This window comes from Phascolarctos cinereus, unplaced genomic scaffold (genome assembly GCF_003287225.1).
Source record: "Phascolarctos cinereus isolate Bilbo 61053 unplaced genomic scaffold, phaCin_HiC Scaffold_2;HRSCAF=192, whole genome shotgun sequence".
Classification (NCBI taxonomy): domain Eukaryota; kingdom Metazoa; phylum Chordata; class Mammalia; order Diprotodontia; family Phascolarctidae; genus Phascolarctos; species Phascolarctos cinereus.
This window is the reverse complement of record NW_027555625.1, coordinates 178,191,284-178,217,078: the sequence shown is the minus strand read 5'-3', so window position 1 is coordinate 178,217,078 and position 25,795 is coordinate 178,191,284.

Below are 25,795 nucleotides of genomic sequence, written 5' to 3'. Positions count from 1 at the left end.
GATACCACTCTGATGGCAGAAAGTAAAGAGGAATTGAAAAGCTGGCTTGAAGCTTAGAATCAAAACACTACGATCTTGGCAATGGGACTCATCACCTCCTAGTGAACAGAGGCAGAAGAAATGGAAGCAGCATCAGAATTTATATTTTTGTTTTCAAAGATCACTGAAGACAGTGACTGAAATCATAAAATCAAAAGACACTCCTCGGAAGTGATTCTGTGGTAAATCTGGACAGCATACTAAAAAACAGGGATATCGCCTTGCCAACAAAGATCTGTAGAAGCTGGGTTTTTTTGTTTTGTTTTGTTTTGTTTTGTTTTGTATTTCCCCAGTAGTAAGGTGTGACTATGAGAGCTGGACCATAAGGAATGCCGAGCAATGCAGAATTAATGCTTTTGATTTGTGGTGCTAGACAAGACTTTTGAGAGTCCTTTGGACAACAAGGAGATCAATTCCATCAGTACTTAAAGAAATTAATTCAAACTATTCATTGGAAGTATTCATTCAAATAGTAAAGCTGCAGCTTAAATACTTTGGCCACATGAGAAGACAGTACTCACTAGAAAAGTCTTTGATGCTGGGCAAAAGGAAAAGAGGGCAGGAGAGGATGAGATGGGTAGATAGTGTCATAGAAACAATGAATATAAGCTTGTACAGATTTCAGGAGATAGTGAAGAATAGAAGTTCCTGGCTTGTTATGGTCCATGGGGTCATGAAGAGTCGCACCAACTGAATTACTGAACAACAAGAAATAAAGTGGTAAAGTATGAAAAGACAGGAGAAAAAAAAACACTACTCTCCAAAAAAGAAGAAATTCTATGACATAATGTTCCACAGGCCACATGGGAAAGTTATCTCAAAGTTAAAAAGCACCTGTGGCAAAGGACAAATATATATCTCCAGCTTGCTGGCAATCTTTTTCTCCCATTTAAGGAGTACTTAAGAAATTTTCTTTAAGCATAATGAAACACCACCCAATCTGTCCTTGGTTCTCGATGCAAACACTGTTGTCAGCTGAATCAGAGACTCACATAGGACACCCAGAGAGAGAACGGAAGCCTAGAATCTTTCGTATTTTGAAGCTCACACAGTCTTCTTTTGACCAAAATGGGGGAAGTATACTCAAGGTTAAATAAATGTAAAGCTTCTCCTTTCCCTCTCATAACCCAACAGTGAAATTTTTAGATAGAAAAAATGTGTTCTGTCTACTCTTTAGAGCTCCACAATTTCAGCTAACTTGATGTATTCATATAAGACCCAGAGGGGATGTCAACCACTTGGAAGACTTTCCTATCTAGGGTAATTTCACTTGATCAATTGGCTTTCTAAGATTTTTCACAATTAGTCTAAAGCTTCTTATTGATTGCTATATTGAGATGTTTTCACCTAGTTAAGGTATAAAAGTTAAAAAAGTGTGGGGATGATTTTGACCTCACCCTTAAGTATAAATGCACACAAAATCTCTAATCCTCATGCACACATAAATTCAAGTATGCCAATAAGCCACAAGTGGAAACATGCATATGTTTGCATGCAAATCACAAATAAGTAAGAGATTCTCCCTTGGCCAATTAAGCTAGCATTTTGCACAGAAACACTAGGAGTCTATGCAAAGGTCATAAATAACTGATGATTTCTTCCCTTATCATCACTAAAATTTTTCAATGCTTGCCCCTCCTCAAAAAAAAAACTTGCTAATGAGAGATTAGTAAGGGATTTCTAGATACGTGGTATTTCACAGAAAGCCTAGTTCTATACTTTTACAGAATAGGGTAGTGTCCATTTTTCAAACTACTAATGCAGAGTTAATTAGCTACTGAATTTAGCAGAGTTGGGAAATCTCAGAAGTAGTTGTGTTGTTTTAAGATTTCTCCTGGTTCTGGAGACAAATAAATTAGAAAATAAAAGGTCCTTATCTAATTCCTAAGATATATTACCTAGTTCATAAGAAACCCCTGCCGTGTTACTCAAAATAAACTTTTTTTCATTAATAATATAAAAAATGTCTTCCTGTCTTTTGGCATGGGAATTTCCCTAAGGCATGAAATAACTCATGAACAGTTAATCTAATTCTTTTTTTTATGATGTAGAAACTTTTGCAAAGGTTTTGCATACTAAATACAACAGTTTTTGGTGGTGTCTGTGCATGTGACTCCATGTATATGAATAGCTGACTGTGATGGAAAAAGTAATGGACTTTGGGATTGAAGAAGAGGTGCCTTCTGGTGGAAAGGACAATGCATTTAGAGTATGTGGGTTCCAATCCCATCTCTACCACTTACTACCTGTCCTACCTTGGGCAAGTCAGATAAGCCCTCAGGCACCTGTTTTTCTCATCTATAAAATGTGAGTTGAGCTTGGTGACCTCGGCCCTCTTAAACTCTAAATGCTTTGGTCCTGAGCTGGCTCTATCTCTTACTAGCCAAGTGCTTTTGACAAGCTCCTTAGGTTCTCTCAGCCACAGTGTTTCATGTGTAAAATACAGGTAATACTTATTCTACCCATCTCACAGGGTCAGTGGAAGTAGCCAAAAGAATAAATCTGTCAAGAAGACTGTAGCCTTAAAACCCTATAGAAATATAAACTGGTACTATTTTCATATCATTATTATCCTGTCAAAAGGACTGGCACATACTTAGGGTTATATTTCCAATACTAGGAAGATATTTATGCTGAAAAGTAGTCTATTTTTTAATCCAATCTAATAAACATTTATTAAGATGCTATAAGATATAAGACACTGTCCTGAGTAGTGGATTTTTTAAAACCCACTTTGTGCCATTAGCCTGAATTGGTGAAACAGCTGGCCCATGGATATCAAACAGTCATATGTTTGGTGAACACATAATTGACAGATATAGACAAATAAGTCACAACCTTGACTTCACCTGTACCATGCTTAATTAACTGTACTCATCAGTCCTGATAGTCCCAGCTTAGACTAATGTCAGGGTATATCAATACAGATCAAGGAAAAGTCTCCTAGTGTCCTGAAAGATTTTGCTCAAATTAACACTATTCAGATCTTTAGAATGATTACTATTGATTTCTCCAACCCATTTCTCTTTGTAGAGAGAAAATAATAAAAGGGAGATTTTCCTCATGTGAAGTTCTTAGTATTCATTTGACCATGGAAAGGTTGATGATAACTAGTAAGACCTTACTTTTGTGCAGTACATTCCACAAAATAATCTTGTGAGGTAGGTAATGCTGGTACGGTTACATTTATTGCATGGATTTTGTTCAATTCAACAAAATTTTATTAAGTCGTTCCTACACGCAAGACCCTATGTGAGACAATAGAGATCGAAGCTCAATTGAAATAGTCTATTACCTTAAGGAGCTAACATCCTACTAGGAAAATACAACATTCATGAGAACAAATAAATGCCTTCTGTCTAGGTATACTTTTTCTAACTGGCCTAATAATGAGAAAGTTCTTAGGAGTTGCAAATATAATTTCCCCATGTAGGAATATAAATAGTTTAACTTTATTGAATCCCTTATGATTTCTCTTTATTGTTTACCTTTTTATGCTTGACCTTGAGTCTTGTGATGGAAAGTGAAAATTTCTATTCAGCTCTGGCCTTTTCATCAAGAATGCTTGAACATCCTCTCTTTCACTGAATATCCATTTTTCCCTCTGAAGGATTATACTCAGTTTTTCTGGGTAGGTGATTCTTTATTGTAATAGTAGCTCTTTTGCAGTACTGAATATCATATTTCAAGCCCTCTGATTCTTTAATGTAGAGGCTCTTAAATCTTGGGTTATTCAGATTATAGCTCGATATTTGAATTATTTTTTCCTAACTGCTTACAATATTTTCTTCTTGATATGGGAGCTGTGGAATTTGATTAAAATATTCCTGGGAATTTTCATTTTGGGATCTCTTTTAGGAGGTGATGTTGAATTCTTTCAATTTCTATTTTATTATCTGGTGCTAGGATAAAGGGGCAGTTTTCCTTGACAATTTCTTAAAATATGTTTAGTTGCTTTTTTTTTGGCTTTCAGATAGTCTAATCATTCTTAAATTATCTCTCTTTGATCAATTTTTCTAGGTCAATTTTTTAAATGAAATATTTCACATTTTCTTCTCTTTTTTTAATTCCTTTGGTTTTGTTTTATTGTTTTTCAGTCATTTCTGAGTTCTTGTGACCCCATTTGGGATTTGCCATTTCCTTCTCCAGCTCATTTTAGAGAAAAGGAAACTGAGATGAACAGGGTTCAGTGATTTGTCCAGGGTCACATAGCTAGTAAGTATCTGAGACCAGATTTAAACTAAGATAAGTTTTCCTGACTCCAAGCTCAGTGCTATATTATTGCTCCATCTAGCTGCCCAATAGACATCAGAATACATTAGAATTATATAATGAATAAACATATGCATGCACTGTTGTATGGATGAATAACAACATTTATTAAGGATTTGCTGTTTTCAAAGGCTGCATTATGGATGCACTGTGGATGCAAATCAAGAAGTAAGACAGTCTCTGATCTTTAGGAACTCACATACTAGTAGATGGAAATAAAACATATGATGGGTTTCAACTTTAAGTCATATAGGCAGGCACAGAGAAGTGGCAAAATCATAGCAATTGATATTTTCAATGCTATTTTAATAAAATTCTATCTGTTTTTTGTTTTATTAGCAAGGGCTTTGGTGGAGAGAACTTTTCCTAGGCCTTTTCCGAGCTACAGCTGTTTAGGAGACATGGGTTGCAGCTCTTGCAGAGGGATTTAGCAGGTCACATCTCTTCCAGAATTGTTCCCTTCTTTGATGACTGCGGGAGCCAGGATCAAGGCAGGATTTATTGATGGAGTGTGGTGAATGTGGGGTAGATTCATTTCTATTGCTAGGACTCTTGGGACTTGAGTTATCTTTATCTGGGGAGAGGAGAAGGTAATGGTTAAAATAGTTGTACTTGGAATACAGGAGCTATCTCATGCCTCCCCTTCTGGATACCTTTTTGCTTCAGACACAGTTTGTCCAATTAAACTGGCTTGTCTGCCCCACTGGTGGTGATAAGAAGGATAGTCCCTTTCTCCATGAGGGTTACTCCCCTGTATGACTGTGGGGGCAATTAGATTTCCCTATCAAATAGAGTAAGTTGCATTTTAATAGTGAGTTCCCTGTCACTTGAAGTTTTCAAGTAGACATCGGATGATTCTTCTGCCAAAAATGCTAGACAGGGAATTATAGCTTGAGGCAAGAAATAGGGCTCAGATGACTTCTAAGGTCCCTTTCTATACACTGATTCTATGAAAATTAGTAGACTGTACTAGAAAGTCTTTGTGTTTCTTTAGAACGCCACGATTCTACAACAAAATGCAAAGGAGAGCTGCTACTCCAATCACTTCCTTACCATGCTCTTCCTGCAGCCCAAGCATGAGCCTCTTCCATTCTAACTAAAGAGATCCTGTTATTTTATGCTTTAACATTCCCATATAAAAAAATGGGAAATACAGTAAAAGGAAAAGTGAGCTTAGCAGCAACCAGGCCGGTGCCATGAGAAGAGCAGTACCTTTCTGGGAGTTGAATTCTGGGTGCCGGTTCTAACTCAATCAATATGTGTGTGTGTAACCTATAGCAAGTGGTTTTCCTTCTGTGGGACACAGTTCCTTCACCCATAAAACAAAGGGGGAGGGGTGCTCAGGCTAAATGATCTCAGAAAAAAAAAACTTCCTCTTTTCCCAGTCTATGAGAATAAATCAGAGGCAGAAAGGATGAGTCTTGAGAGTCTGGCAAAGCTGAAAAGACACTGGAAGGAGAAGGGTAGACAGAGTGAATGTTAACAGGCTGTCCTATGTAGCCCATGGGCTGTTTGAATACACATTCTGTGGCAATTCTAGCTCTCCTGGGAGATTCAGAAGCTGAATGAATTGTCAAAATATAACTTCAAGTGGGTAATTCTAAATCAGAGATGTTACATTTGACATAGTGAAGGTTCAAGTAGCTGGGAAAACAACCAAAAGCAAGGCAAATAAATGAAAACAGTGGAAAGGTGCCAAAAAAAAGCATCCTCTGTCTCCTCTTCTTCCTGGGCTGTCTGCATATTATCAACAGGAACTAATTTTCAGAATACCCCTATGATATATCTTGCTAATATTCTTCCCAGTTTGGGTGAGGGCACTGAGACAAAGGGAAAGTGGTTTACTGAACGTTACATTCCAAGGCAGTGTTCACAGCTTTAGGATTATAAGGTCTTCAGAGTTTTAATACTTAAGTGTGAAAATCTCATTGTTTCACTTCAGCCTTCCAGATGATGCATTATTTTCTAGGACACTGTACTTAGTTTCATAAACAATTCGAGGGGAAAAAACAAACTATTGATGAAGGTTTCTGTACTCTCGAGCATAACCTTTGCAGTTAAAAAGCAAATGCTTTTATCAACTAATTTTCTGGTTTTAAAGTAAGAGGACTTGGTTTTAATACCACTTCTGACCTTCACACACTAGATGTGCACTCTTGGGCATGTCAGTTTCCACACATGTAAAATGGGGGGGGGGGCTGGACTAGATGGTATCCAATATTTTAAAATTAATGTTAATTAAAGTGATCTGGGGCTATTATTCCAGCTGCTAAGTCAGAACACTAAAGTATTTTGCCTTGGTTTCTCTATCTGGTTTTAACTCCACTTAGGATAAATTCATCATTCAAGCCTTGATTAATACTACCTACCTCAGTTTCCTCTCCCCTGTGACTGGAAGGCTGAAGAGTAGAGTAACAAATTCCTCCCAATGTCTTCCTTCTTACAGGACTCTCTTAAATTAACTCCACTTTGCATCTGCTACTCTGCCTGTTTTCAGTTCTTGGAACTAGATACACCAGGTGTCCTACCTCCTCCTGCTCCTGCCCCATTTTTTTTTCTGACTCCTTTTGTGTGTTGTTTTCTCCTTTACATTGTAAATTCCCTTAGGGCAGGGACTATCTTTCTTTTTTTATTAATTGTATCCCCAGCACTTAGAACCATATGGTAGGCACTTAATAAATGTTTATTGGATTGGATAGATTATTGGATTTATTGGATAGGATAGACAATTTTGATTTAAGAATGATAGTTATTTAAGTAGAAATTACAACTTTTTGGACCTTTGGAAAACAATTCTAGCTTCACAAAAATTATGCTTATTTTCATGAGGCTAAATGAGTCTCTCAGTGAGATGGAGGGACAGAGGGGAGAGGGCAAGGAGGCAAAGTGGGGAGAGGGAAAGAGAAAAAAAGAACTCTTTCACTTCTTGGTTCTACTATTCCTCCCAAATGATCACTATTGCCTTGCAGCTTCTCCTCCTGCTAGGAATAGGGTGGGTCAAGTTATTGCAGGCTAAGATGTCCATCAGAAAGGGAACAAAAAGAGAATGAGATGGATTTCCAAAGACATTTATTTTTAAGTTCTCCTTACTACTTCTGGTCTGGTCATGTGATATATAATTGTCTTCATTCTTGCTATAATTTCTGTGCCTGCCGCTCTTCTCCGCTGATGGTTGGAACAACATCATGTCTTCTGCCTTCAAAGTTCTACATATAAATGGGGACTAGCACTTACACAGAGCACCTGTGATGCTACTCCATAGCCAAAGGTGGGGATCCTTTCTAAAAGCACTAGACAACAAGAGCCTTGGATATTCTTTTCATCTGCACATTGTCTCTTGGAGAAATTTGCTGGTTTGGTTCCTCTGCTGAAGATATCCAATGAGATAGTATTGTAAGGAGAGAGGCCTTGGGCTGTTTCACTTTAAGTCTACTATTCAGTTTATAAAAACATAAAAACCTATCTCCTTTGTGTACTTCCATCTTTGTTGCTATTATTGTTATTTGTTTGTTTGTTCTTGGACAAGGACATTAACTTGGAAGTTCTCACTTTGGTATACATCAAAAACCCAGGAGCCAGCCAGGGTCCATGATTCTTAGACTACATACTTGATTTTACTGCCAGCCAAGATTTGATAGACAGAAGTGGCAAGAGTGATCTTTCTGGAGTGACTTTAAGGATGCAGCCCACTAGTAGCAGAAATAAGAAGTTTTGTTTGTTTGTTTTCAGCAGTAATGCTCTCTTCGGACGTAAATGTGGTGGGAGAAATGCTATGTAAAAATTGCAAAATTTAAGCTAAGGTAGTATATGAAAATGTGTGCCCTGAACCATTGGTGGATGTTGTACTTTTGTTCTTGCTATAACTTTGAAGTAAATATCCCTTAATAAAAGCTAATTAAAAGCTATTAATACCTGGGTGGTGGTGCATGCCTATAGTTCCTTGCTACTAGGCAGGCTAAGGCTGTGGGTAATTTGAATTTGAGAGTTCTGAGATTTAGTGGGGCAAAAACTGATCAAATGTCCACATTAATTTCAGCATCAAATATGGGAACTCCTGGAAGTAGGGGCAACCAGGCTGCCTAAGGAGACAAAGCAGGTCCAAAGTTTCCATGCTGATCAGCAGTGGGGTAGAGCCAATGAGTGGCTACTAAATTTTCACCCTCAGTGAGAGAGGAAGACTTAATCTCAATAATAATAATAATGGATGTGAATGGAACTGAAGTGTAAATCACTCACTACTGGCTGAAAGCAGGGCAATCATAACCAATAGGAACTTGAGTCAATAAAATTAAAGAAGAGATAACCCAAGTCCCTCTAGGGAGATGTAGCAGGTCTCACTCTGGGAGCGAAACCAAAGAGTACACATTACATATGATAACTCATTGGGCTAGTGAAGGTTCCTGTCCACTCTACCTACCCCCAAATAATATATCAGTTTTGAATTAAGGATATCCAAACATGGTAACAATAGAAAGCTGCCACATTAATCTAGCCATACTCTTCTTTGCTTCTTATTTTCCAAGACATTTATTCTTCTGGCCGAAACTTAGCGGCAGTGTGTTGGGAGAGAGTTATACCCATCCCTCACACCCCAATTCCAAATTAATAGAAGATAGTGGGGGCAATTTATAGTTAAAATGTTTTCAATTATGACTGGAAAGACAAGGTGTGTGATATTTTGTGGTTCTGAAATAAATTTTTTGCTTTTAGATTTCACATTATTTTTAATATTTCTCATGCTTTTATCCTTCAGGGTTCCTGATCCAAAGAGTGGAAAAGAAGCTCTAACTAATCACTTTTTATCATGCGACAGGATGTCTTCCCAGGAGGCCTGTCTCCCCTTCTATTCTGTCCATTCTAAGTCTACAATAGCTCTCATATCTAATCAAATTATATATGTAAAATGCTTTTGAAAATCTTGAAGCACTATAGAAATGCTTACTAGAATTATTCCCATTTATTCATTTTTGCTGCTACCATCTAATTTCAGACCCTTATTACCTCTCTATGATCATTGCCAAACCTCTCTGCTTTTCCTGTCTTTAAACCATTCTTTATACAGTCACTAGAGTAATCTTCATAATGTACCATGATGACCTCACCAGTTCTTGAGCCAAATACTCTTAGTGTCTTTACATTGTTTATAGAATAAAATTTAAATTCCTTATTTTGCCATTCAAGGCCTCTACAACCTGACATGTCCCTTCCTGCTTTCTGGCCAAGGTTTCTTCATCTGAAAATGAGAAAGGTGAGGTAGGTGACCCCTAAGATCTCTGCCAATTCAAAATCCTATGAACTTTATGGGAATAAGGTATTATTGGAATCTATTTGACTTTTCCCAGTTTCACATTACTCTCCTTCCCTAACTTTATATTCCAGTCCAACTGGACTCAACAATTTCCTTTTCTCAATCTTGAAGACTCATTCCATAGCCCCAGTGAATTCGCTCTTAATCCAATCTCTGCATGTTAAAACTTCACCTTCCTTTGAAGGATTAACACAGATACTTCCTCAATTAAACTTTAATTGATTTCCATCCCTATTCCTCCTTTCTGTTACCCCCTTTAAAACAAAACAGGAGAAGACTGACATCCAAATCCAAAAAGAGTTTATTTTTTTGATAAATTTTATTTACATGTATAACCCCAAAATTCAAAAGTACCCCACAAAGTTTAATTCCCAGAAACATGTTTTGTTTTATTTTGTTTTAATATAACCCAGCATAAAATAAGAGATTTTGAATGATAGTAAATGTATCTGTACCACTCATTATTGAGTATTTTTTTAAGAAGGAAGAGTATATCCTTTAAAATTTATTTTTAGGACCAGTATTGTCTGATTTCATATGTTTTGTCAACATTTAAAATTTTCTTCATTTATATAATTGTAGTCATCATGGATATCATTCTTTTCTATCTACTTTATTCATTACAGATCATATCATGTAAATCTTTACAGATTCCTTTGAATTCTTCATCCTTGTTATTCCTTATGGTATAATACAATTCCATTATATTCTATTAAACTCATATAATACAATTTGTTCCACCATCTGTTTGCAACTTTTTGCTACTACAAACAATGTTGCAATTAACATTTTGGTATAAATATGCTTTACCTTGATGCTAATGAACTCCTTAAGATAAAAAGTGGAATTTCAGGGTCAAACAGTATCCTAGTCATCCAGACTCACAACGTTGAAGTGATTATAGGCTCCTCAATTTCATCCACCCCACACATCCAGTTTCCTACAAATCTTGTGATTTCTCCCTTCTCAATATCACTTCCCTATTTCCTCTTCTCTACATTCAGTTAATCCTTTAATTCATGTATCCCAATTACCTATTTCTTATATTACTGAAATATGATTTTCTAATTGGTTCCCCTGTCTCAAAGGACTCTCCCGTCCATTCTAATCTCCACTTTGCTGCCAAACTGATCTTGCTAAATAATGTTTGGCCATGTCCCTCCCCTTCTACTCATCATTCATTCCCTATTCTCTCCATTATCAAATACAAAGTCCCCTGTTATATAAAGTTTTCACAACCTGGTTCTTTCCCACATTTTCATTTTTTTTTTTACATTTTTACTCTCCTATTTGCACTCTGTGATCTAGCTACACAGATGGGCAGAACAGTCCCCATCTCCTGCCTTTTTCCTAGTTGGTCCCTATGGCTGGAATACTTTTTCTCTTCACCTCTACCTTTTAGTTTTCCTTGTTTCCTTTGAGAATTAGCTCGATTTTGACACTGCAAGAATCCTTTCTCATAATACTCATGACCCCCTGCTATTATGGTCTTTTCTTTTTTGTTTGTTTGTTTGTTTTTGTTAGGCAATTGGGGTTAAGTGACTTGCCCAGGGTCACATAGCTGGTAAGTGTCAAGTGTTTGGTCTGAGGCCTGATTTGAACTCAGGTCCTCCTGACTTCAGGGCCAGTGCTCTGCCCACTGTGCCACCTAGCTGCCCCTATTATGGTCTTTTCTTTTGGAATCACTTTCCATCCTGTCTGTGTGTCTGTCTCTCTGTCTTTCTGCCTCTGCCTCTGCCTCTGCCTCTGTCTCTGTCTCTGTCTCTCTCTCTGTCTCTCTTTCTCTCTCTCTCTTTCTCTGTCTCTCTCTGTCTCTCTCTTCCCCTCTCTCTCTCGTCCCCTCCTTCCCTCTCTCCCTCCTTCTTTCTCCCTGTATGTATGTATGTCTGCATACATATTCATACACATATAGAAAAGGCTCAAGAAATAGCATTGGGAAAGCCTGAGCTAAGGGAGAAAGAGATGGATTATGGTCAAAGAAAAATGAGAAGGATCAGCCATATGTGTAAGAGGAGAACTTTGACAAAGTGGTATAATGGAATACAAGGGATGAATGATTGCTAGGAAAATTATTTCATCAACAGTATAAAAATACATGAGCATCAGTGTGTATGGTGGGAAGACTGAGAAAAGACCACTATATTTAGCAATATTGGGGAATATTTTTAGCCTGGATTCATTGAGAGCCCATAAAGAAACTCACTCAACATTAGCTCTGCTTGACTGTAGGTTGAATAAAGTGAGTAATCAAAGTGAAAGGGAAAAATATATTAGTGTGCTAAGGAAGATAGCTTGCTGATAGCAGTTTAAGCTTCCTAGGGTACAGGAAGCTGTAGGTTTATAGAACTTTTCCAAGCTTGCTTAGAATACATAGTCAATCAACAGCATTCTGTGACATTTGAATGGACAATAAAACACAGCTTATCTCTCTAAGAAAGTTGGCCTTGAAAGTCCCTAGCAGAATGTCAAGAGTGACATTTGTGGGGTTATGTGAAACTAAAGAGTGTCACATGCAATGCGTGTATTCATCCTAAGCATGATGGAACAGTGTAGTTAGGTTTTGCTCTTCAGTCTACAACAGAAAGGGTAAAGGAAGGCTAATTCATTCAGGTTTTGTTATATATCACAGCTCTAGATACATATATATTTGAGAAAATGCCTTAATTTCACATAAGGTTTCATTTTTAATTTGACATAATTTGGAACAACCATGTGTGGTTACTTCATTATTTTTTTCATTTACTTTCTTACTTTTTATTTTTATGTTTGTTTTTCTCTTTTTAAAAGATCAAATTAGCTAATGACATTTATTTTAAATCTTTTCTAAATATATAGACCTGCTTGTGTTTCATTTTTATTCTGTTTTTCTAACTTATAAAATATTATTATTTTTAATATTCTCTCCATCCCATCATCCATTCCCCACTCATTAAGAAGGCAAGCAATATATCAATTATGCATGTGGAGTCATGCGAAAAATATTTTTATATTATCCATGTTAAAACAAAAAAAAATGTTTCAATTTCCACTCAGAATTCATCCGTTCTCTCTATGGAGGTGAATAAAATTTTTCATTATGAGTCCTTCAGAATTGTCTTGGATACATTGTGCTGACCACAGTAACTAAGTCTTTCATAGTTGATCATTGATGCAATAATTCTGTTACTGTGTACAATGTTCTCTTGGTTTTACTGACTTCACTTTGCATTGATTCATATAAGTCTTCTCATGTTTTTGTTTTTTGTTTTCTGAAACTGTCCCTCTCATCATTCCTTATAGCACAACAGTGTTCCATCACAATAATATACCACAACTTGTTTAGCCATTTCCCAGTTGATGGGCATCTCTTCATTTTCCAATTCTTTGCTACCACAAAAAGAACTGCTATAAATATTTTTGTACATATAGCTTCTTTTCTTTTTTTCTTTTATTGCTTTGGGATGCAGACATAGTGGTGACATTGTTATATCAAAGAACATTCACAATTTGATAGCCTTTTGGGCATAGTTCCAAGTTGTTTTCCAGAATGGTTGGATCAGTTCACAACTCCATCAATAATATATTAATGTAACTTTTTTTCATATCCTCTACAGCATTTATTATTTTCCTTTTCTGTCATGTTATCCAATATGATAGGTACGATGTGATATCTGAGAGCTGTTTTAACTTGCATTTCATAAATCAATAGTAATTTAGAACATTTTTATGTTACTATTGATAGCTTTGACTTCTTCCTCCAAAAATTGCCTGTACATATCCTTTGATCATTTGGAGTAGTTGGGGAATGGTTCTTATTTTTATAAATGTGATTCAGTTCTCTATATATTTGAGAAATGCCTAATTTTAAAAAAAACTCTTGTACTTTATTTGGGTTTACAAGTTGTTGTTTTAAATTTTATGACCTTTTCTCTCCACATCAAAACCTCGCACAGCTTAATTTTGTGATATTGATATCTATAGGAGAGGGCTAGAGAGTCATTTGTCTTTCTCTGCCTCAGAGCATTCTTTTCATTCATCACTCAGTCTACCATTGACATTTACTATGTGTTTGACCTTGGATGAGTCATTTAACTTCAATGGGACTCAGTTTTCTTATCTGTAAACAAAAGGAGATTGGATTATATCAGCTTGTAGCTTTATACCTACACCTCTGTGGTGATGTGAAAAGAGAACGGAAGGAAAAGATGGAAGAAGTAAGACAGGAAAGAAGTAAGAAAGGAAGGGAAAGAAGAAAGGAGAAAGGAAAGAAGGAAAGAAGGAAGAAAGGAAGGAAGGAAAGAAGGAAAGAAGGAAGAAAGGAAGGAAGGAAAGAAGGAAAGAAGAAAGAAAGGAAGGAAAAGAAACAGCAAGGATATTAATAAAAATATTGTTTCCATGATCAGTAGTTCATAGTTTATGTCAAAATATTGTGTATATTTGTAGATCCCTAATCAATGTCAATCTGGCCTTTAAAATCAAGGCCAACAAATCCAGAAGCATGCAGGAGCAAATTCTGCTACAATAAGTCAACAAATTTAAGTAGAGCTCATTGCAGAGAGAGAAAGAAAAAGGAAAGCACAACAAGCCAATGGGAAAAAAAATTTATTTTTCTCATGAAGTTCCTTTGTCTCCTGCTGCATGTTGCTCCATTGTAAATTGGTGCCAAATACCAAGCAGTTTTTCATAGTTCATCCAGGCCAACAATATACTGAGTGGGTAGTTCAACCCAGGGGTCTCAATCATTTACCATGGTATATAGATACATAGACATTGTCCTCATTACATGACTTTCTTCAATTCTTGTATCTTGCTCTTTTTTGAAATTGGGTCAAAATGGACTTTCAGCACTCCTGGTAGTTTCCCAAAATGATTTTTAAGATGAAGCACCCACAACTGTTGTGAAGAAAACAGGCATCTTTGAAACAAAGCCCCTGGCACTCCTGAGATAAAAGACTTACAATCATTGCCATGGTCAGCTAATCTGGGGAATGTTGAAATATGTTTCCTTTCTCAGTGTCTTAGCTTTAGCATTGAAGAAGTAGTCCACTATCATAAAGTCAGCAAACTAAGCATCTCAATAATTGTTCACTACCTGCCACTGACAGTTGCCCTGGGCTACCAATGTGATTTTCCTGACACGAACATATCGCTGACACTATTGCGGCACCAACATTCACTGACCCAAACGCACATGCCAAGCTGCTCACCCTGCATTTGCTGCATCAATGGAAGCAGGAGCCGAAACATATACTCACATAACAAAGGATTTCAGAAACAAAAAAAAAATGTATACTATCTTGCACACTTTCTAATTCATCCTTTCTATTCCTACAGCCATCATCTTAGTACAAACTTTAATTACCATCCAGTTTGAAGAATCATGGAATTATAAAAATGGAGCTAGACTTGAAGATAAAAGAATTAAGCTTGAATACTGGCTCTGTGACATCCTGTGTTATCTTGGGCAAGTCCTTCAACTCTTTGGATTACACTTTTCTCCCATATAAAATAAAGAGTTTGGAGTTATAATAAATAGCATTTATATAGTATGTTATGCTTTGCAAAGCACTTTGCAAATATTAGGGCATGTAGGTGACCCAGTGAATAGAATGTTGGGTCTAGAGTCAGGAAGATCCATTTTCAAGAGTTTAAATCTGGCCTCAAACATTTACTAGCTCTGTGACCCTTATTATTATTAATATGTATGTCACGTAACCCTGTTTGCCTCAGTTCCTGCTCTGTAAAATGAGCTGGAGAAGGAAATGGAAAACCACTTCAGTATCTTTGCCAAGAAAACCCAAATGGGGACACAAAGAGTCAGACCTCACTGAAATGATGAACAATAATTACAAGCATTATTATATCTTATCCTCAGATCTATCATGGAGTAGAAGCTATGATTAGCCCCAATTTTTAGATGATGAAGCTAAAGTTCACAGGTGTTAAGTGATTTGTCCAAGGTCATATAGCTTCTAATAATCTGGCACAAGGTTTGAATCCTGGTCTTCCTGTCATTAGTACAATACTATATACATTACCTTTTAAGCAGGTGATCTCTAAAGTCCCTTATATTTATTTTTTTTTACTCTTATTTATTCTTTGTTTTTTATTGTGAACTTAAAATAAAACACAAAATTTCAATATACAAAAAAGAGTAAGATTGTATAACAAACCATACTTACGTAGAGGTTTTTAAAGAAATAGCACCTGTGTATTGTATACATATATGTATATTCATATTACTGGCACACAACAAGTGTTTAATAAATGTTGACTATGTATGTGTATATACTGGTGAAAAGTAAAGTAAACAGAGGCAGAAAAAAATCTAAACAATAACTTAAATAATATAAAAAGTAAGATAAATTTAAACATTGTATCATAATAACCAGACTTGACCCTAGAAAGAAATTGTCAAATGTGTTTACTTTCCTTCTTCACAGAAGTGAAGTACTATGGTTGTGTAGTATTACATATATTGCTATACTTGGTTGATGTGTTAATTAATTTAACTGAACTATACTTGTTTCACTTTCTCTCATATTCTTTGTTTTAAAAGATAACTTGCTATCTGGTGCAGGGAGAGAGAAATTCAGAAATGAAGGTGAAGAAAAAGCAAAATATCGATAATTTTAAAAAATTAAAAAATATATTTTTGGCTCTTTGGTTGGCCTCGATTCTCTTCTACCTCCTGCCCACTCATTATGCCATTCATTATTCACAAGCCAGATTAATCCTCCTTATAAACAGATCTGATCTTGTAATTCATGTCAAAAATAATATTTTAACACCTAGTGAAAACTATCCTAACTCTGTAGCTTGATACTGAATGCCATCCAAAATCTAGGACTACTTTATTTTTTCCTGCTTTAACTATGAGTCTCTATGTATTCTCTGGTTCTTCAAAAATTTTCATGTTCTTCCTCCTATACCAAGCCTTTCTTGACTCTCCTTTCCCCAGCTAGAAACTTTCATTCTTCATCTCTACATTGTACCACTTTTGTATGATTATCTTAAACATTTTGCAATATAATTATTTGTGTAACTATATATGTTTCAAGAAAACCCTATAAAAGAGATCTAATTATTCAAAAGAATTTGTCCTATGTCTTCCAGGAAGGACAAAGAAAAAAGATAAAGAAATCTCTATTTTGCAGATTTAGATACGCAGATGGATGAACATCTGATAGATCTTATCTGTAAGTACATATATCTTAGATGAATCATTCAACGTAATTGAATGGAAGGAAGAGAGTTAACTGTCCTGCTTTTGGACACTATATAATCCTTTTAATGATCTTGTGCTTTTCCCTGTATCAAAGGCCCATCTTTTCAATACAAATTTTCTTTTATTACATATCATGGCTGATTCATTGTATAGCAAAATCCTTTAAAACTTGAAATAGAGAATGACCCAAAGGGAAATGGAAAGTACATATTGGCTTGACCAGATTACATTATGAATGAACAATTGTGCAAGGGCTCTAATCTGTCTTCTTGCAGAGAACAAGTCTCTCTTTATTCCAATCCATCCTCCACTTAGACACCAAAGTGATTTTTCTTAGGCATTAACCTGACCCTATCCCCCCACTTAAAGAGCTCCTGTAGTACCCTACAAATATAAACTACACTTGGTATTTAAAGTTATTATATTATAATTATATATATGTTATATATACTTATGATCATATTATATAAAGTTATTCATTCATATCGTGCTCCCATTCCTATTTTTCTAGTCTTTTTTTTTTCACTTTAGCCTCCCCAACACACACACTCATTCACATTACACTCCAGCCACAATTGATAACTTGCACTTCCTCTTGTACTATATTCCATATTCCAATCTGGTACATTGGCACTGGCAGCTGCCCCTACCACATGTCTCTGCCTCTTGGCTTTTTCCATTCCCACCTTGTACTGTAGGGTTTTCCCAGGCTCCTCAGTTACAAGTATTTTCCCCTTTGAGGTTACCTCCCATCTATTCCGTAATTATGTAAATATTTACTTGCAGGTTATTTTCCTCCTTAAAATAGATACTCCTTGAAGGTAAGGACTACTTTTTGCTTTCATTTTTCTCCTCAGCACTTAGCATAATGTTTGATACATAGTAAGTATTTAAATGCTTGTAGACTAAATATGAAATAAATGTATGAAAGCTTTTAAAAAAGAAAAAAAATTTTTAAAAAATAAATAGATAAAACAATTTTATTTTATTATATTATGTATTTTAAAAGTAACTTTTATATGCATATGTGTATATATGTATACACATATACATATGTATGCACATAATTTGTTATTGTATTTTTATACAAAAATACTCCTTGAGTTATCCATTGATCACTTAGTAGCTGTTCTCACATAGTGAGAAGAAAGAATGACTGAAGTACTATGGATGAGCTTCAATTGTTTTTACACGACATCAGATAAAATAAGGAAGGCTCCCATCAAGCAGAATGAGCCAGTATGATAGATACACACTATTATATAGCATAGGTGGGTATGGATGTATTATGACTGCACCTTTGAAAAGTGCCCATGAATCAGTGAAATTGTAGATTAATTGAATTGTGCATATATGACACACAAAAATTTATCTACTAGGTTGTAAGTTTCGAGTAGGAGCAAACTTGTATTACACAAACTCTCCATATGCTCTAGTACCAAATATAGTACAGTGCATGGAATAGGTACAAAATATTTTTTAACTTGAATTTCCAAGTAAAACATACTTGAATTTTTCAAAATAGTAAAATCGAAATTTATTTTAAGTATACCTCATATATTTTCACACATTCTAAATGTGTAAAACATAATGAAATAGGGTATAAAATGTTGAGAGTGCTAAGAAAACAGCACCTAGAATAAATATTTCCAAATAATGTTTCATAATATACTTTCTCATATCTTACATGTGTTTTTTGGTTCAGCAAATGTAATAACTATTATTGGCTGTGAATATCTTTTCCATTACAATTATGAAATTTCACTGTGTGTGTGCATATATACTCACAAACAAGCATACATGTATACATAGACACATATGAATATGAGCACCATCATAGCGTAGTTTTCTTTTTTCTTTTTTCTTTTTTTTTTGGGGGGGGGCTTAGGCAATGGGGTTAAGTGACTTGCCCGGGGTCACACAGCTAGTAAGTGTTATGTGTCTGAGGCCGTATTTGAACTCAGGTCCTCCTGAATTCAGAGCCCGTGTTCTATCCGCTGCACCACCTAGCTGCCCCTAGCATGGTGTAGTTAGATGGTTAATTTCTGAGTCTGGAAAACTTGAGTATACAACCCCCACTCTCTTTCTGTTTCTCTATCTCGGTCTTTAAATGTCTGTTGTATACATATACATACACATGTGCAATGCACACATGCAGTACACACAAATATGCACGCACATATATGAATGTGTGTACACAAATCCTTGTATGCATACATTTATGCATACATAAAAATATATAAAAATAAATAGATAAAACAATTTTATTTTATTATATTATGTATTTTAAAAGTAAATTTTATATGTGTATGTGTATATATGTATACACATATACATATGTATGCACATAATTTGTTATTGTATTTTTATACAAAAATAATCCTTGAGTTATCCATTGATCACTTAGTAGCTGTTCAGAAGGATTTGGAAGGTAGTGAAGAAACAGGAGACAAGCCTCTCACCCCCAACCCAAGGCCTCAGTATAGCAAGGATAAATCAAACAAAGGCAAGCATGCTACTCTTGGAAAAGAAGAAAGTCAGAGAAATGGAAATTGAAAGAGTCCTCCCTTGCCATAGTCTCACTTGTACCAGAAAAGAAATTCCCACTATAACATACCTGAAAAGTAGTTATCCTATGTCTACTGGAATACCTATAATAAGGTGGTAGAAATGACTGTCTCTCTGGTCAGTCTGTTCTACTTTTGAACAGTTCTACTTGTTGGGAAGATTAAATTAAAATTTACCTCTTTTCTAGTTCCATCCATTTTTCCTGCTTTTGCCCTCTGTGGTAAAGCAAAACAAGTCTAATTAATCTTTCACATGAGAACTTTTAAAATACTTGGACAGGGTTACCAATCCCCACCCATCTCCCAAAAAAACCTTTCCTCTTCTCCAGCTTAAACATTCCTGGTTCCTATAACTAGGAAAAAATTATGTGACACAGTAGATAGAGAGTTGGACTTAGATTCAGGATATCCTGAGTTCAAATCTAGTCACATATATTTATAAGCAGTGTGACCCTAGTTAAGTCACTTAATCTTTCTCTTCGTCAAATTCCTCAATTATAGTTACCCTCCCTTGTATAATCTTCAGTTTATCAATGTTTTTTTTTTCTTGTAGAAACAGCAAACCAAAACCAATACTAAGACTTTGTTGTCCTTACCATCAATCAACAATTTAAACTCCTTCTGAGCTTTAGAATTGTTGACACTTTTTTTTATCATCATTTTCAGGTAGTCCAACAATTTTTAAATTGTTTCTTTTTAAAAAAAATTTATTTTATTTTTTAAATTTTATTAATTCATTTTGATTTATCAACAATCATTTCATATGCTTTTGAGGTGAAAATTTTTCTCCCCCTTCCTTCCCCCCACCCTCCCCAAGACAGTGCACAATCTGATATAGGCTTTACATTTACATTCCTATTAAACATATTTTCACATTAGTGAAGTTCTAAGTAAAAATTAAAGCCAGTAGGAGGAACCATCAGAAAGGGGAAACAAAACTCAACATAAGACAAAAAAAATGATAGCGATGCTGCTTCCATTGTTCTTTCTTTGGATGTAGATAGCATTTTCCATCACGAGGCCTGTGGAGATGTCTTAGATCCTTGTATTGCTGGCAAGGGTTAAGTTTATCAATAGTAGTCATCGCACAACGTCGCTCTAATTGTGTACAACGTTCACTTGGTTCTGCTCACTTCACTCAGCATCAGACCATATAAGTCTTTCCAGGGTTTTCTGAAGTCAGCCTGTTCATCATTTCTTACAGCACAATAGTATTCCATTACATTCATATACCACAACTTGCTCAGCCATTCCCCAATTGATGGGCATCCTCTCAATTTCCAATTCTTTGCCACCACAAAAAGAGCTGCTATGAATATTTTTGTACATGTGGGTCCTTTTCCCATTTGTATGATCTCTTTGGGATATAGCCCTAGAAGTGCTATTGCTGGGTCAAAGGTATGCACATTTTTATAGCCCTTTGGGCATAGTTCCAAATTGTTCTCCAAAATGGTTGGATCATTTCACAACTCCACCAACAATGTATTAGTGTTCCAATTTTCCCACATCTTCTCCAACATTTATCATTTTCCTGTTTTGTCATGTTGGCCAATCTGATAGGTGTGATGTGGTACCTCAGAGTTGTTTTGATTTGCATTTCTCTAATCAATAACGATTTAGAGCATTTTTTCATATGACTATAGATGGCTTTAATTTCTTCATCTGAGAACTGTCTGTTCATATCCTTTGACCATTTATCAATTGGGGAATGGCTTGTAGTCTTATAAATTTGTCTTAATTCTCTATATATTTTAGAAATGAGGCCCTTATCAGAGAGACTGGTTGTAAAAATTCTTTCCCAATTTTCTACCTTCCTCTAATCTTAGTTGCATTGGCTTTGTTTGTGCAAAAACTTTTCAATTTAATGTAATCAAAATTATCCATTTTGCTTTTCATAATGTTCTCTATCTCCTGTTTGGTCATGAATTCTTCTGTTCTCCATAGATCTGATAGGTAAACTATTCCTTGTTCTCCCAGTTTGCTTACAGTATCAGCCTTTATATCTAAGTCATGAACCCATTTTGACTTTATTTTGGTATATGTGAGATTTGGGTCTATGCCTAGTTTCTGCCATACTCTTTTCCAGTTTTCCCAGCAGTTTTTTCAAAGAGTGTTCTTATCCCAGAAGCTGGGGTCTTTGGGTTTATCAAATAATAGATTACTATAGTCATGACTACTGTGCTTGCATATTTAACCTATTCCACTGATCCACCTCTATTTCTTAGCCAGTACCAAGCAGTTTTGATGATTGCTGCTTTATAATACAATTTAAGATCTGGAATTGCTAGGCCACCTTCCCCTGCATTTCTTTTCATTAGTTCCCTTGATATTCTGGACCTTTTTTTTTCCAAATGAATCTTTTTTATTTTTTCTAACTCTATAAATAATTTTTTGGTAGTTTGATTGGTATGGCACTGAATAAGTAAATTAGCTTAGGAGATTGTCATTTTTATTATATTAGCTAGCCTACCATGAGCAACTAATGTTTTTCCAATTATTTCAATCTGATTTTATTTGTGTGAAAAGTGTTTCATAACTATTCATAGAGTTCCTGGGTTTATTTCAGGAGGATAACCCCTAAATATTTTATAATGTCTACAGTAAGTTTAAATGAAATTTCTGTTTCTGTCTCTTGCTGTTTGGCTTTGTTGGTAATATATAGAATTGCTGATGATTTATGTGAGTTTATTTTCTGTCCTGCAACTTTGCTAAAGTTGTTTATTATTTCAAGTAGTTTTTTTTTTACTTTATTCTCTAGGATTCTCTAAGTATATCATTATTCCATCTTCAAAGAGTGATAGCTTTGTTTCTTCTTTGCCTGTTCTAATAACTTCAATTTTTTTCTTCTGTTACTGCTAAAGCTAACATTTCCTGTACGACATTGCATAACAGTAGTAATAATGGGCATCCTTGTTTCACCCCTGATCTTATTGGAAAAGATTCTAGCTTGTCCCCATTACATATAATGCTTGTTGAAAGTTTTAGATAGATGCTACTTATTATTTTAAGGAACACTCCATTTATGCCTATGCTTTCTAATCTTTGAGCTCAGTCTCTTTAAAGGCCAGGGAATAAAGAAACACCATGACCAAAAAGAAATGTACGATAGATTCATATTATAAGAACAATGAAGATCAAGGCAGAAATTCTGAAGAAGAGAACACTGTCAACAAATGCACATCTGGAACCCCAAAAAGCCTTCTTAGAAGAGCTCAAGAAGGTTTTTAAAAGTCAAATGAGAGAAGTAGAAGAAAAAATGAGAGGCATGAGAGAGAGAGAGTCAATAGCCTAGAAAAAGAAGGACAAAAATTAACTATAGAAAACAAGTCCTTAAAAATTACAATTAGCCAGCTGGAAAAAAAGTACACTGAAGAAAACAAATCCCTAAAAAATACAATTGTCAAAATGGGGAAGGAGGTACAAAATCTAATAGAAAAAAACAATTTGTTAAAAATTAGAAGTAGGGAAATGGAAGCTAATGACTCTATAAGAGCAAGAATCACTCAAACAGAAACAAAAGAATGAAAAAATAGATGAAAACATAAAATACCTCATTGGTAAAACAACTGACCTGGAAAATCAATCCAGGAGAGACAATTTAAAAATTATTGGTCTAACTGAAAATCACAATGAAAAAAGAGGCTAGACAGTATTTTTCTAGAAATCATAAAAGAAAACTGTTCTGAGGTCCTAGAACCAGAGGGTAAAATAGCCTTAGAAAAAATCCACTGATCACCTCCTGAAAGAGATTCCAAATTGAAAATGCCAATGAATATAGCAGCCAAATTACAAAATTACCAGGTCAAAAAGAAAATACTACAAGCAGCCAGAAAACAACAATTGAAATATCATGGAACAACTGTCAGGATTACACAGGACCTTGCAGCTTCTACATTAAAAGACTGTAGGGTGCGGAATGTAGGGCATATAATATTCCATAAGGCAAAGGAGCTTGGATTACAACCAAGGATCAACTACCCAGTGAAAATGAGCATGATCTTTCAGGGGAGGAGATGGATATTAAACAAAATAGGGGACTTCCAAACCTTCCTGATAAAAAGAGCAGAGCTCAACAGATAATTTGATCTTAAAATACAACACTCAAGAGAGACATAAGGTAAACATAACAGAAAATTACAACATGTTGTTAATAAGGGCAAACTGTTTAGATCCTGACAAGGGTAGATGACACTTGTGTCTCTTGAGAACAATATTGTTATTATACCATGTTCAAGGGGTATACATAAAGGGGGCAGATATTAGTTGACTTTGATGCAAGGAATAAAAAAAAATCTAATCAAGTTGGTTAAATGGATCTAAGTAAGTGGAATAATCTGATCTAAGAAAATGTACTGAGAGAAAAGGAGGAGGCAGACAAGGGTAAATTACATTACAGGAAAAGACACAAAAAACCTATTACAGCAGAGGGAAAGAAGGGAGGGGTGAGCATTGTTTGAACCTCACTCTCATCAGATTTGGCTCAAGAAGAGAACAACATAATCAGTTAGGTATCAAAATCTAACTAGCCCTATCAGCAGTAGGAGGGAAAAGGGGAAAGAAAAGGAGGGATAGAAGGAGGGAAGAATAAGGGTAAAGGGAAGAAAAGGGAAAGGGATAATAGAAGGGAGGAGGACTGAAGGAGGTGTGGTCAAAAGCAAAACTAGTGAGGGAGAAAGGAAAAGGAAAGAAAAGCATAAAGGGGGAAAAGGATGGAGAAAAGACACAGATAGTAATCATAACTGTGAATGTGAATGGGATGAACTCTCCCATAAAACAGAAGCAGATAGCAGAATGGATTAAAAACCATAATCCTACAATATGTTGTTTACAGGAAACACATTTGAAAAAAGTGACACCAGGGTAAAGGTAAAAGGCTGGAGCAGAATATATTATGCTTCAGCTGAAAAAAAAACAGGGTAGCAATCCTGATCTCAGACAAAGCAAAAGCAAAAATAGATCTAATCAAAAGAATAAGGAAGGAAACTACATCCTGCTAAAAGGCACCATAGACAATGAAGTAATATCATTTCTAAACATATATGCACTAGAATGGTGTAGCATCCAAATTCTTAGAGGAGAAGTTCGAGGAGTTACAGAAGAAATAGACAGCAAAATATGCTAATGGGGGACCTGAACCTTCCCCTCTCTGACTAGATAAATCTAACCACAAATAAACAAGAAAGAAGTTAAGGAGGTGAATAGAACATTAGAAAAGTTAGGTATGATAGACCTCTGGAGAAAATGAATGGGGATAGAAAGGAATATACTTTTTTTCAGTGGTACATGGCATACACAAAAATTGACCATGTACTAGGGCATAAAAACCTCACAATCCAATGCAGAAAGGCAGAAATATTAAATGCATCCTTTTCAGATCATGATGCAATAAAAATTATATGTAATAAAGGGCCATGGAAAGATAGACTAAAAAATAATTGGAAACTAAATAATCTAATCCTAAAAAATGATTGGGTCAAACAACAAATCATAGAAAATCAATAATTTCATTCAAGAGAATGACAATAATGAGACAACATACCAAAACTTATGGATGCAGTGAAAGCAGTTCTTAGGGGAAGTTTTATATCTCTAAATGCTTACATAAATAAAATAGAAAAAGAGGAGATCAATGAATTGGGCATACAACTAAAAAAACTAGAAAAAGAACAAATTAAAAATCCTCAACTAAACACCAAATTAGAAATATTGAAAACCAAAGGAAAAATTAAAAAATTGAAATTAAGAAAACTATTGAACTAATAAATAAAACTAAGAGCTGGTTTTATGAAAAAACCAATAAAATAGATAAACCTTTGGTTAATTTAATTTAAAAAAAGAAAGAAGAAAACCAAATTACTAGTATCAAGAATGAAAAGGGTGAAGCTACCACCAAGGAAGAGGAAATTAAAACAATAATTAGGAATTATTTTGCCCAACTATATGCCAACAAATTTGACAATCTTAGTGAAATGGATACATATTTACAAAAATATAAATTGCCCAGATTAACCGAAGAGGAAGTAAAATACTTAAATAACCCCATCTCAGAAAAAGAAATTGAACAAGCCATTGATGAACTCCTAGGAAAAAATCTCCAGGGCCAGATGGATTTACATGCGAATTCTATCAAACATTTAAAGAACAATTAATTCCAATACTATATAGACTATTTGGAAAATAGGTGAAGAAGGAGTCTTACCAAATTCTTTTTATGATACAAATATGGTGCTGATACCTAAACCAGGAAGAGTCAAAACAGAGAAAGAAAATTATAGACCAATTTCTCTAATGAATATAGATGCAAAAATTTTAAACAAAACATTAGCAAACAGATTACAGCAACTTATCACAAGAATAATACACTATGACCAGGTAGGATTTATACCAGGAATGCAGGGTTGG